The sequence below is a fragment of the Manis pentadactyla genome, chromosome 1 (assembly GCF_030020395.1).
Source record: "Manis pentadactyla isolate mManPen7 chromosome 1, mManPen7.hap1, whole genome shotgun sequence".
Taxonomy (NCBI): Eukaryota; Metazoa; Chordata; class Mammalia; order Pholidota; family Manidae; genus Manis; species Manis pentadactyla.
The window spans coordinates 56,061,460-56,075,823 of NC_080019.1; positions in this window are offsets into that span (position 1 = coordinate 56,061,460).

The following is a 14,364-nucleotide window of genomic DNA, read 5'->3' on the forward strand; positions in this document are numbered from 1 at the left end:
GTTTATGGTGCGGCATGACAGACGTTGAAGTTGACTATGTCAGCTCAGGTAAAGTGGCCAGGGCTAGGGTTATGGTATTGTGTTCTGTGAGGTGTACAGGAAGGATAGGGGTATGGACAGACTTAGGGATGGTCTCTGATATGAGGGCAAGTGCGAGATTGAGGTTCAGGATTACGGTGAATTGTGGGTCCTGCCAATGGTTACGGTGAATGCACACGTCCAGGATTCATGGCTAGGGTTAGGATTACTGCGTCGTTCTGTTCTACAGAAAGGACAAGTTTAGGATTAAGGTTAGGGTCCAGCTCTGATGTGAGTGCGAGTGTGAGATTGCGATTCAGTGTTGAGGAGGGCCCTGGTTGATGTCAATGGTGACGTTGTGTGGATAGGCCCAGGACTCAGTGCTAGGCTTAAAATTTTGTGTTCTCTCTGTTTTCCGGAGACATTAGCATTACGGAAAGAGTTAGGTTCTGGGTCTGATGTGACGGTAAGTGCAAGATGGTGGATCAGGTTTATGGTGAGGCATGGGTGACGTCAGTGGTCAAGGTCGTGTGTCAGGACCACGGGCCAGGGCTAGGGTTAGGGTTAGGTTTTTGGGAAGCTGTAGAGGGATGGTATTGTTACGTTTAGACTTAGGTTCCTTCTCTTACGTTAGGGCGACTATACGATTCAGTTCCAGGATTCCTGTGAGCCAAGGTTGATATCCAAGGTTATGGAGGAGTTTCAGGGAACAGGTCCACGCTAGGTTTAGGGTTATGTAATCGTTAAATTGCATGGGGTTTACGTGAATAGAGCTCGATTTTGTATCTTACTCTGATGTGAGGGCGTAGGCCAGACTGATCTTGATCATCATGGTGTGGCATAGGTGACATCAATCCTGACGCTGAGGTTCCAGGTTAAGGGACCTTGGTTAGCAGAAGGGTTTTTGTAAGGAAATGTCTATGCAGAAGATATGGTTGTGGATATAATTAGGGTGCAGTTTTGAAGTCAGGGCGAGTGTGAGGTCGAGTCACAGGGTTGAGGGAGTCATAGTTGATATCAGTGGTGGAGGCGAAGTATCTGGTCCATGGCTCGGTTCTAGGGTTCCGTTTAGGTGTTTGGTAAGGAGTACGGGAGAGATAGGGTTACAGTTAGATTCGGTACCATCCCTGATGTGATGACGAGTGCAAGATTGAGTTTCAGTTTTAAGGTGAGGTGTGGGTGTCATTAATGCTTAAGTTGAAGTGTCAGATCCTGGCGCCAGGGCTAGGGCTGGCTTTAGTTGTAAGTTAAGGTGTATTTGTTCTGAATGAGTGACAGTTAGAGATCTGATCAATCTCTGATGTGAGGGCAATGGCCAGAATGTGCTTCAGGATTATGGGGAGGAATGACAGACATCAATGCTGATGGAGGCAGTTCAGTTAAAGGGCCTGGGCTAGGTTTAGCGTTTCCTGTATGGGAAAGTCTATGCATATGATACGGTTACGGAGAGAATTTTGGTTCAATTCTGATGTGAGTGCGAGGGTGAGATTGAGTCTCAGGATAAAGATGTGCCTCCTAGTCGGCAGCAATGTTGAAGTCAGAGTATCTAGTCCAGGGCTTGGGTTTAGGGTTAGGCTTAGGTGTTCAGTAAGATTTACAGGAACATAGAGTTGCATTTAGAGTTCGAATCTGACACTGATGTGAGGGCGATGGCCAGATTGAGCTTCAGGTATACATTTCGGCATGACGGACGTTGAAGCTGATGGCGTCATTTCAGGTAAAGTGGCCAGGGTTAGAGTTATGTTATTGTGTTCTGTGAGGTGTAGAGGAAGGATAGGGTGATGGACAGACTTAGGGTGTTCTCTGATGTGAAGGTTAGGGTCCAGCTCTGATGTGAGTGCACTTCTGAAATTGCGATTCATTGTTGAGGAGGGCCCTGGGTGATGTCGAAGCTGACGTTGTGTGGATAGGCCCAGGATTCAGTGATAGGGTTAAAATTTTGTGTTCTCTCTGATTTCCAGAGACATTAGCATTACGGAAAGAGTTAGGTTCTGGGTCTGATGTGAAGGGGAGAGCAAGATGGTGGATCAGGGTTTTGGTGAGGCATGGGTGACATCAATGTTCCTGGTGAGCTGTCAGGACCACTGGCCAGGGCTAGGCTAAGCGTTAGGTTTTTGGTTAGGTGTAGAGAGAGGGTGTTTTCACATTTATACATAGGGTCCTTCTCTTACGTTTGGGCGAATGTGCGATTCAGTTCCAGGATTACAGTGAGGCAAGGGTGATATCCATGATGACGGTGGAGTTTCAGGCCACTGTTCTGCGCTAGGGTTAGGGTTATGTAATCTTTAAAGGGTATGGGGTGGACCGGGATACGTTTCGATTTGCATCCTACTCTGACGTGAGGGCGAAGCCCACATTGATTTTCATCATCGTGGTGTGGCATCGGTGACATCATTGCTGCCTCTGAGGGTACAGGTTAATAGACCTTGTTTAGGGATAAGATTTTCTGTAAGGAAAAGTCTATGCGGTACATATGGTTATGGACAGAATTAGGGAGCAGTTCTGATGTCAGGGCGAGTGTGAGATTGAGTCGCAGGGTCAATGGAGTCATAGTTTATATCAACGGTGAAGGTGAATTATCTGTTCCAGGGTCGGGTGTACGGTTAGATTTAGGTGTTCGATAATGAATATGGGTGTGATATGGTTACAGTTAGACTTCAGATCTATCTATGATGTGAGGGAGAGTGCATGATTGAGTTTGAAGATAAAGCTGAAATATGGGTGACATCAAAGATGAAGGTGAAGTGTCAGATCCTGGCGCGAGGGCCAGGGATAGCATTAGTTGTAAGGTAAGGAGTATTGGGCAGATTGAGTGGCAGTAAGAGTTCTGATCTGACTCTGATGTGAAGGAAATGGCCAGAATGTGCTTCAGGATTATGGGGAGGAATGACAGAAGTCGATGCTGGTGGTGGTGGTAAACTTAAATTGGCCTGGGCTAGGGTTAGGGTTTCCTGTAAGGGAAAATCTATGCATATGTTACGGTGACGGAGAAAATTAGGGCTCAGTTCTGATGTGAGGACGAGGGTGAGATTGAGGCTCATGGTTAAGATGTGTCTCCTAGTTGGCACAAATGTTGAAGGCGAAGAATCTAGTCTAGTTCTCGGGCCTAGGGTTAGGGTTAGGTGTTCACTAAGATTTACAGTAACATAGAGTTACATTTAGAGTTTGCATCTGACCCTGATGTGAGGGCGATGGCCAGATTGAGCTTCAGGTTTATGGTGCGGCATGACAGACGTTGAAGTTGACTATGTCAGCTCAGGTAAAGTGGCCAGGGCTAGGGTTATGGTATTGTGTTCTGTGAGGTGTACAGGAAGAATAGGGGTATGGTCAGACTTAGGGCTGGTCTCTGATATGAGGGCAAGTGAGAGATTTTGGTTCAGGATTACGGTGAAGTGTGGTTCATGCCAAAGGTTACGGTGAATGCACATGTCCAAGATTCATGGCTAGGGTTAGGATTACTGCGTCGTTCTGTTTTACAGAAAGGACAAGTTTAGGATTAAGGTTAGGGTCCAGCTCTGATGTGAGTGCGAGTGTGAGATTGCGATTCAGTGTTGAGGAGGGCCCTGGTTGATGTCAATGGTGACGTTGTGTGGATAGGCCCAGGACTCAGTGCTAGGCTTAAAATTTTGTGTTCTCTCTGTTTTCCGGAGACATTAGCATTACGGAAAGAGTTAGGTTCTGGGTCTGATGTGACGGTAAGTGCAAGATGGTGGATCAGGTTTATGGTGACGCATGGGTGACGTCAGTGGTCAAGGTCGGGTGTCAGGACCACGGGCCAGGGCTAGGGTTAGGGTTAGGTTTTTGGGAAGCTGTAGAGGGATGGTATTGTTACGTTTAGACTTAGGTTCCTTCTCTTACGTTAGGGCCACTATACGATTCAGTTCCAGGATAACTGTGAGCCAAGGTTGATATCCAAGGTTATGGAGGAGTTTCAGGGAACAGGTCCACGCTAGGGTTAGGGTTATGTAATCGTTAAATTGCATGGGGTTTACGTGAATAGAGCTCGATTTTGTATCTTACTCTGATGTGAGGGCGTAGGCCAGACTGATCTTGATCATCATGGTGTGGCATAGGTGACATCAATCCTGACGCTGAGGTTCCAGGTTAAGGGACCTTGGTTAGCAGAAGGGTTTTTGTAAGGAAATGTCTATGCAGAAGATATGGTTGTGGATATAATTAGGGTGCAGTTTTGAAGTCAGGGCGAGTGTGAGGTCGAGTCACAGGGTTGAGGGAGTCATAGTTGATATCAGTGGTGGAGGCGAAGTATCTGGTCCATGGCTCGGTTCTACGGTTCCGTTTAGGTGTTCGGTAAGGAGTACGGGTGAGATAGGGTTACAGTTAGATTCGGAACCATCCCTGATGTGAGGACGAGTGCAAGATTGAGTTTCAGTTTTAAGGTGAGGTGTGGGTGTCATTAATGCTTAAGTTGAAGTGTCAGATCCTGGCGCCAGGGCTAGGGGTGGCATTAGTTGTAAGTTAAGGTGAATTTGTTCTGTATGAGTGACAGTTAGAGATCTGATCAATCTCTGATGTGAGGGCAATGGCCAGAATGAGCTTCAGGATTATGGGGAGGAATGACAGACATCAATGCTGATGGTGGCAGTTCAGTTAAAGGGCCTGGGCTAGGTTTAGCGTTTCCTGTAAGGGAAAGTCTATGCATATGATACGGTTACGGAGAGAATTTTGGTTCAATTCTGATGTGATTGCGAGGGTGAGATTGAGTCTCAGGATAAAGATGTGCCTCCTAGTCGGCAGCAATGTTGAAGTCAGAGTATCTAGTCCAGGGCTTGGGTTTAGGGTTAGGCTTAGGTGTTCAGTAAGATTCACAGGAACATAGAGTTACATTTAGAGTTCGAATCTGACACTGATGTGAGGGGGATGGCCAGATTGAGCTTCAGGTATACATTTCGGCATGACGGACGTTGAAGCTGATGGCGTCATTTCAGGTAAAGTGGCCAGGGTTAGAGTTATTGTGTTCTGTGAGGTGTAGAGGAAGGATAGGGTGATGGACAGACTTAGGGTGTTCTCTGATGTGAAGGTTAGGGTCCAGCTCTGATGTGAGTGCACTTCTGAAATTGCGATTCATTGTTGAGGAGGGCCCTGGGTGATGTCGAAGCTGACGTGTGGATAGGCCCAGGATTCAGTGATAGGGTTAAAATTTTGTGTTCTCTCTGATTTCCAGAGACATTAGCATTACGGAAAGAGTTAGGTTCTGGGTCTGATGTGAAGGGGAGAGCAAGATGGTGGATCAGGGTTTTGGTGAGGCATGGGTGACATCAATGTTCCTGGTGAGCTGTCAGGACCACTGGCCAGGGCTAGGCTAAGCGTTAGGTTTTTGGTTAGGTGTAGAGAGAGGGTGTTTTCACATTTATACATAGGGTCCTTCTCTTACGTTAGGGCGAATGTGCGATTCAGTTCCAGGATTACAGTGAGGCAAGGGTGATATCCATGATGACGGTGGAGTTTCAGGCCACTGTTCTGCGCAAGGGTTAGGGTTATGTAATCTTTAAAGGGTATGGGGTGGACCGGGATACGTTTCGATTTGCATCCTACTCTGACGTGAGGGCGAAGCACACATTGATCTTCATCATCGTGGTGTGGCATCGGTGACATCATTGCTGCCTCTGAGGGTACAGGTTAATAGACCTTGTTTAGGGATAAGATTTTCTGTAAGGAAAAGTCTATGCGGTACATATGGTTATGGACAGAATTAGGGAGCAGTTCTGATGTCAGGGCGAGTGTGAGATTGAGTCGCAGGGTCAATGGAGTCATAGTTTATATCAACGGTGAAGGTGAATTATCTGTTCCAGGGTCGGGTGTACGGTTAGATTTAGGTGTTCGATAATGAATATGGGTGTGATATGGTTACAGTTAGACTTCAGATCTATCTCTGATGTGAGGGAGAGTGCATGATTGAGTTTGAAGATAAAGCTGAAATATGGGTGACATCAAAGATGAAGGTGAAGTGTCAGATCCTGGCGCCAGGGCCAGGGATAGCATTAGTTGTAAGGTAAGGAGTATTGGGCAGATTGAGTGGCAGTAAGAGTTCTGATCTGACTCTGATGTGAAGGAAATGGCCAGAATGTGCTTCAGGATTATGGGGAGGAATGACAGAAGTCGATGCTGATGGTGGCGGTTCAGTTATATTGGCCTGGGCTAGGGTTAGGGTTTCCTGTAAGGGAAAATCTATGCATATGTTACGGTGACGGAGAAAATTAGGGCTCAGTTCTGATGTGAGGACGAGGGTGAGATTGAGGCTCATGGTTAAGATGTGTCTCCTAGTTGGCACAAATGTTGAAGGCGAAGAATCTAGTCTAGTTCTCGGGCCTAGGGTTAGGGTTAGGTGTTCACTAAGATTTACAGTAACATAGAGTTACATTTAGAGTGTGCATCTGACCCTGATGTGAGGGCGATGGCCAGATTGAGCTTCAGGTTTATGGTGCGGCATGACAGATGTTGAAGGTGACTATGTCAGCTCAGGTAAAGTGGCCAGGGCTAGGGTTATGGTATTGTGTTCTTTGAGGTGTACAGGAAGAATAGGGGTATGGACAGATTTAGAGCTGGTCTCTGATATGAGGGCAAGTGCGAGATTGAGGTTCAGGATTACGGTGAAGTGTGGGTCATGCCAAAGGTTACGGTGAATGCACACGTCCAAGATTCATGGCTAGGGTTAGGATTACTGCGTCGTTCTGTTCTATAGAAAGGACAAGTTTAGGATTAAGGTTAGGGTCCAGCTCTGATGTGAGTGCGAGTGTGAGATTGCGATTCAGTGTTGAGGAGGGCCCTGGTTGATGTCAATGGTGACGTTGTGTGGATAGGCCCAGGACTCAGTGCTAGGCTCAAAATTTTGTGTTCTCTCTGTTTTCCAGAGACATTAGCATTACGGAAAGAGTTAGGTTCTGGGTCTGATGTGACGGTAAGTGCAAGATGGTGGATCAGGTTTATGGTGAGGCATGGGTGACGTCAGTGGTCAAGGTCGGGTGTCATGACCACGGGCCAGGGCTAGGGTTAGGGTTAGGTTTTTGGGAAGCTGTAGAGGGATGGTATTGTTATGTTTAGACTTAGGTTCCTTCTCTTACGTTAGGGCGACTATACGATTCAGTTAAAGGGTTACTGCGAGCCAAGGTTGATAACCAAGGTTATGGAGGAGTTTCAGGGAACAGGTCCACGCTAGGGTTAGGGTTATGTAATCGTTAAAGTGCATGGGGTTTACGTGAATAGAGCTCGATTTTGGATCTTACTCTGATGTGAGGGCGTAGGCCAGACTGATCTTGATCATCATGGTGTGGCATAGGTGACATCAATCCTGACGCTGAGGTTCCAGGTTAAGGGACCTTGGTTAGCAGAAGGGTTTTTGTAAGGAAATGTCTATGCAGAAGATATGGTTGTGGATATAATTAGGGTGCAGTTTTGAAGTCAGGGCGAGTGTGAGGTCGAGTCACAGGGTTGAGGGAGTCATAGTTGATATCAGTGGTGGAGGCGAAGTATCTGGTCCATGGCTCGGTTCTAGGGTTCCGTTTAGGTGTTCGGTAAGGAGTACGGGTGAGATAGGGTTACAGTTAGATTCGGAACCATCCCTGATGTGAGGACGAGTGCAAGATTGAGTTTCAGTTTTAAGGTGAGGTGTGGGTGTCATTAATGCTTAAGTTGAAGTGTCAGATCCTGGCGCCAGGGCTAGGGATGGCGTTAGTTGTAAGGTAAGTTGTATTTGTTCTGAATGACTGACAGTTAGAGTTCTGATCAATCTCTGATGTGAGGGCAATGGCCAGAATGAGCTTCAGGATTATGGGGAGGAATGACAGACATCAATGCTGATGGTGGCAGTTCAGTTAAAGGGCCTGGGCTAGGTTTAGGGTTTCCTGTAAGGGAAAGTCTATGCATATTATACGGTTACGGAGAGAATTTTGGTTCAATTCTGATGTGAGTGCGAGGGTGAGATTGAGTCTCAGGATAAAGATGTGCCTCCTAGTCGGCAGCAATGTTGAAGTCAGAGTATCTAGTCCAGGGCTTGGGTTTAGGGTTAGGCTTAGGTGTTCAGTAAGATTCACAGGAACATAGAGTTACATTTAGAGTTCGAATCTGACACTGATGTGAGGGCGATGGCCAGATTGAGCTTCAGGTATACATTTCGGCATGACGGACGTTGAAGCTGATGGCGTCATTTCAGGTAAAGTGGCCAGGGTTAGAGTTATGTTATTGTGTTCTGTGAGGTGTAGAGGAAGGATAGGGTGATGGACAGACTTAGGGTGTTCTCTGATGTGAAGGTTAGGGTCCACCTCTGATGTGAGTGCACTTCTGAAATTGCGATTCATTGTTGAGGAGGGCCCTGGGTGATGTCGAAGCTGACGTTGTGTGGATAGGCCCAGGATTCAGTGATAGGGTTAAAATTTTGTGTTCTCTCTGATTTCCAGAGACATTAGCATTACGGAAAGAGTTAGGTTCTGGGTCTGATGTGAAGGGGAGAGCAAGATGGTGGATCAGGGTTTTGGTGAGGCATGGGTGACATCAATGTTCCTGGTGAGCTGTCAGGACCACTGGCCAGGGCTAGGCTAAGCGTTAGGTTTTTGGTTAGGTGTAGAGAGAGGGTGTTTTCACATTTATACATAGGGTCCTTCTCTTACGTTTGGGCGAATGTGCGATTCAGTTCCAGGATTACAGTGAGGCAAGGGTGATATCCATGATGACGGTGGAGTTTCAGGCCACTGTTCTGCGCTAGGGTTAGGGTTATGTAATCTTTAAAGGGTATGGGGTGGACCGGGATACGTTTCGATTTGCATCCTACTCTGACGTGAGGGCGAAGCCCACATTGATTTTCATCATCGTGGTGTGGCATCGGTGACATCATTGCTGCCTCTGAGGGTACAGGTTAATAGACCTTGTTTAGGGATAAGATTTTCTGTAAGGAAAAGTCTATGCGGTACATATGGTTATGGACAGAATTAGGGAGCAGTTCTGATGTCAGGGCGAGTGTGAGATTGAGTCGCAGGGTCAATGGAGTCATAGTTTATATCAACGGTGAAGGTGAATTATCTGTTCCAGGGTCGGGTGTACGGTTAGATTTAGGTGTTCGATAATGAATATGGGTGTGATATGGTTACAGTTAGACTTCAGATCTATCTATGATGTGAGGGAGAGTGCATGATTGAGTTTGAAGATAAAGCTGAAATATGGGTGACATCAAAGATGAAGGTGAAGTGTCAGATCCTGGCGCGAGGGCCAGGGATAGCATTAGTTGTAAGGTAAGGAGTATTGGGCAGATTGAGTGGCAGTAAGAGTTCTGATCTGACTCTGATGTGAAGGAAATGGCCAGAATGTGCTTCAGGATTATGGGGAGGAATGACAGAAGTCGATGCTGGTGGTGGTGGTAAACTTAAATTGGCCTGGGCTAGGGTTAGGGTTTCCTGTAAGGGAAAATCTATGCATATGTTACGGTGACGGAGAAAATTAGGGCTCAGTTCTGATGTGAGGACGAGGGTGAGATTGAGGCTCATGGTTAAGATGTGTCTCCTAGTTGGCACAAATGTTGAAGGCGAAGAATCTAGTCTAGTTCTCGGGCCTAGGGTTAGGGTTAGGTGTTCACTAAGATTTACAGTAACATAGAGTTACATTTAGAGTTTGCATCTGACCCTGATGTGAGGGCGATGGCCAGATTGAGCTTCAGGTTTATGGTGCGGCATGACAGACGTTGAAGTTGACTATGTCAGCTCAGGTAAAGTGGCCAGGGCTAGGGTTATGGTATTGTGTTCTGTGAGGTGTACAGGAAGAATAGGGGTATGGTCAGACTTAGGGCTGGTCTCTGATATGAGGGCAAGTGAGAGATTTTGGTTCAGGATTACGGTGAAGTGTGGTTCATGCCAAAGGTTACGGTGAATGCACATGTCCAAGATTCATGGCTAGGGTTAGGATTACTGCGTCGTTCTGTTTTACAGAAAGGACAAGTTTAGGATTAAGGTTAGGGTCCAGCTCTGATGTGAGTGCGAGTGTGAGATTGCGATTCAGTGTTGAGGAGGGCCCTGGTTGATGTCAATGGTGACGTTGTGTGGATAGGCCCAGGACTCAGTGCTAGGCTTAAAATTTTGTGTTCTCTCTGTTTTCCGGAGACATTAGCATTACGGAAAGAGTTAGGTTCTGGGTCTGATGTGACGGTAAGTGCAAGATGGTGGATCAGGTTTATGGTGACGCATGGGTGACGTCAGTGGTCAAGGTCGGGTGTCAGGACCACGGGCCAGGGCTAGGGTTAGGGTTAGGTTTTTGGGAAGCTGTAGAGGGATGGTATTGTTACGTTTAGACTTAGGTTCCTTCTCTTACGTTAGGGCCACTATACGATTCAGTTCCAGGATAACTGTGAGCCAAGGTTGATATCCAAGGTTATGGAGGAGTTTCAGGGAACAGGTCCACGCTAGGGTTAGGGTTATGTAATCGTTAAATTGCATGGGGTTTACGTGAATAGAGCTCGATTTTGTATCTTACTCTGATGTGAGGGCGTAGGCCAGACTGATCTTGATCATCATGGTGTGGCATAGGTGACATCAATCCTGACGCTGAGGTTCCAGGTTAAGGGACCTTGGTTAGCAGAAGGGTTTTTGTAAGGAAATGTCTATGCAGAAGATATGGTTGTGGATATAATTAGGGTGCAGTTTTGAAGTCAGGGCGAGTGTGAGGTCGAGTCACAGGGTTGAGGGAGTCATAGTTGATATCAGTGGTGGAGGCGAAGTATCTGGTCCATGGCTCGGTTCTACGGTTCCGTTTAGGTGTTCGGTAAGGAGTACGGGTGAGATAGGGTTACAGTTAGATTCGGAACCATCCCTGATGTGAGGACGAGTGCAAGATTGAGTTTCAGTTTTAAGGTGAGGTGTGGGTGTCATTAATGCTTAAGTTGAAGTGTCAGATCCTGGCGCCAGGGCTAGGGGTGGCATTAGTTGTAAGTTAAGGTGAATTTGTTCTGTATGAGTGACAGTTAGAGATCTGATCAATCTCTGATGTGAGGGCAATGGCCAGAATGAGCTTCAGGATTATGGGGAGGAATGACAGACATCAATGCTGATGGTGGCAGTTCAGTTAAAGGGCCTGGGCTAGGTTTAGCGTTTCCTGTAAGGGAAAGTCTATGCATATGATACGGTTACGGAGAGAATTTTGGTTCAATTCTGATGTGATTGCGAGGGTGAGATTGAGTCTCAGGATAAAGATGTGCCTCCTAGTCGGCAGCAATGTTGAAGTCAGAGTATCTAGTCCAGGGCTTGGGTTTAGGGTTAGGCTTAGGTGTTCAGTAAGATTCACAGGAACATAGAGTTACATTTAGAGTTCGAATCTGACACTGATGTGAGGGGGATGGCCAGATTGAGCTTCAGGTATACATTTCGGCATGACGGACGTTGAAGCTGATGGCGTCATTTCAGGTAAAGTGGCCAGGGTTAGAGTTATTGTGTTCTGTGAGGTGTAGAGGAAGGATAGGGTGATGGACAGACTTAGGGTGTTCTCTGATGTGAAGGTTAGGGTCCAGCTCTGATGTGAGTGCACTTCTGAAATTGCGATTCATTGTTGAGGAGGGCCCTGGGTGATGTCGAAGCTGACGTGTGGATAGGCCCAGGATTCAGTGATAGGGTTAAAATTTTGTGTTCTCTCTGATTTCCAGAGACATTAGCATTACGGAAAGAGTTAGGTTCTGGGTCTGATGTGAAGGGGAGAGCAAGATGGTGGATCAGGGTTTTGGTGAGGCATGGGTGACATCAATGTTCCTGGTGAGCTGTCAGGACCACTGGCCAGGGCTAGGCTAAGCGTTAGGTTTTTGGTTAGGTGTAGAGAGAGGGTGTTTTCACATTTATACATAGGGTCCTTCTCTTACGTTAGGGCGAATGTGCGATTCAGTTCCAGGATTACAGTGAGGCAAGGGTGATATCCATGATGACGGTGGAGTTTCAGGCCACTGTTCTGCGCAAGGGTTAGGGTTATGTAATCTTTAAAGGGTATGGGGTGGACCGGGATACGTTTCGATTTGCATCCTACTCTGACGTGAGGGCGAAGCACACATTGATCTTCATCATCGTGGTGTGGCATCGGTGACATCATTGCTGCCTCTGAGGGTACAGGTTAATAGACCTTGTTTAGGGATAAGATTTTCTGTAAGGAAAAGTCTATGCGGTACATATGGTTATGGACAGAATTAGGGAGCAGTTCTGATGTCAGGGCGAGTGTGAGATTGAGTCGCAGGGTCAATGGAGTCATAGTTTATATCAACGGTGAAGGTGAATTATCTGTTCCAGGGTCGGGTGTACGGTTAGATTTAGGTGTTCGATAATGAATATGGGTGTGATATGGTTACAGTTAGACTTCAGATCTATCTCTGATGTGAGGGAGAGTGCATGATTGAGTTTGAAGATAAAGCTGAAATATGGGTGACATCAAAGATGAAGGTGAAGTGTCAGATCCTGGCGCCAGGGCCAGGGATAGCATTAGTTGTAAGGTAAGGAGTATTGGGCAGATTGAGTGGCAGTAAGAGTTCTGATCTGACTCTGATGTGAAGGAAATGGCCAGAATGTGCTTCAGGATTATGGGGAGGAATGACAGAAGTCGATGCTGATGGTGGCGGTTCAGTTATATTGGCCTGGGCTAGGGTTAGGGTTTCCTGTAAGGGAAAATCTATGCATATGTTACGGTGACGGAGAAAATTAGGGCTCAGTTCTGATGTGAGGACGAGGGTGAGATTGAGGCTCATGGTTAAGATGTGTCTCCTAGTTGGCACAAATGTTGAAGGCGAAGAATCTAGTCTAGTTCTCGGGCCTAGGGTTAGGGTTAGGTGTTCACTAAGATTTACAGTAACATAGAGTTACATTTAGAGTGTGCATCTGACCCTGATGTGAGGGCGATGGCCAGATTGAGCTTCAGGTTTATGGTGCGGCATGACAGATGTTGAAGGTGACTATGTCAGCTCAGGTAAAGTGGCCAGGGCTAGGGTTATGGTATTGTGTTCTTTGAGGTGTACAGGAAGAATAGGGGTATGGACAGATTTAGAGCTGGTCTCTGATATGAGGGCAAGTGCGAGATTGAGGTTCAGGATTACGGTGAAGTGTGGGTCATGCCAAAGGTTACGGTGAATGCACACGTCCAAGATTCATGGCTAGGGTTAGGATTACTGCGTCGTTCTGTTCTATAGAAAGGACAAGTTTAGGATTAAGGTTAGGGTCCAGCTCTGATGTGAGTGCGAGTGTGAGATTGCGATTCAGTGTTGAGGAGGGCCCTGGTTGATGTCAATGGTGACGTTGTGTGGATAGGCCCAGGACTCAGTGCTAGGCTCAAAATTTTGTGTTCTCTCTGTTTTCCAGAGACATTAGCATTACGGAAAGAGTTAGGTTCTGGGTCTGATGTGACGGTAAGTGCAAGATGGTGGATCAGGTTTATGGTGAGGCATGGGTGACGTCAGTGGTCAAGGTCGGGTGTCATGACCACGGGCCAGGGCTAGGGTTAGGGTTAGGTTTTTGGGAAGCTGTAGAGGGATGGTATTGTTATGTTTAGACTTAGGTTCCTTCTCTTACGTTAGGGCGACTATACGATTCAGTTAAAGGGTTACTGCGAGCCAAGGTTGATAACCAAGGTTATGGAGGAGTTTCAGGGAACAGGTCCACGCTAGGGTTAGGGTTATGTAATCGTTAAAGTGCATGGGGTTTACGTGAATAGAGCTCGATTTTGGATCTTACTCTGATGTGAGGGCGTAGGCCAGACTGATCTTGATCATCATGGTGTGGCATAGGTGACATCAATCCTGACGCTGAGGTTCCAGGTTAAGGGACCTTGGTTAGCAGAAGGGTTTTTGTAAGGAAATGTCTATGCAGAAGATATGGTTGTGGATATAATTAGGGTGCAGTTTTGAAGTCAGGGCGAGTGTGAGGTCGAGTCACAGGGTTGAGGGAGTCATAGTTGATATCAGTGGTGGAGGCGAAGTATCTGGTCCATGGCTCGGTTCTAGGGTTCCGTTTAGGTGTTCGGTAAGGAGTACGGGTGAGATAGGGTTACAGTTAGATTCGGAACCATCCCTGATGTGAGGACGAGTGCAAGATTGAGTTTCAGTTTTAAGGTGAGGTGTGGGTGTCATTAATGCTTAAGTTGAAGTGTCAGATCCTGGCGCCAGGGCTAGGGATGGCGTTAGTTGTAAGGTAAGTTGTATTTGTTCTGAATGACTGACAGTTAGAGTTCTGATCAATCTCTGATGTGAGGGCAATGGCCAGAATGAGCTTCAGGATTATGGGGAGGAATGACAGACATCAATGCTGATGGTGGCAGTTCAGTTAAAGGGCCTGGGCTAGGTTTAGGGTTTCCTGTAAGGGAAAGTCTATGCATATTATACGGTTACGG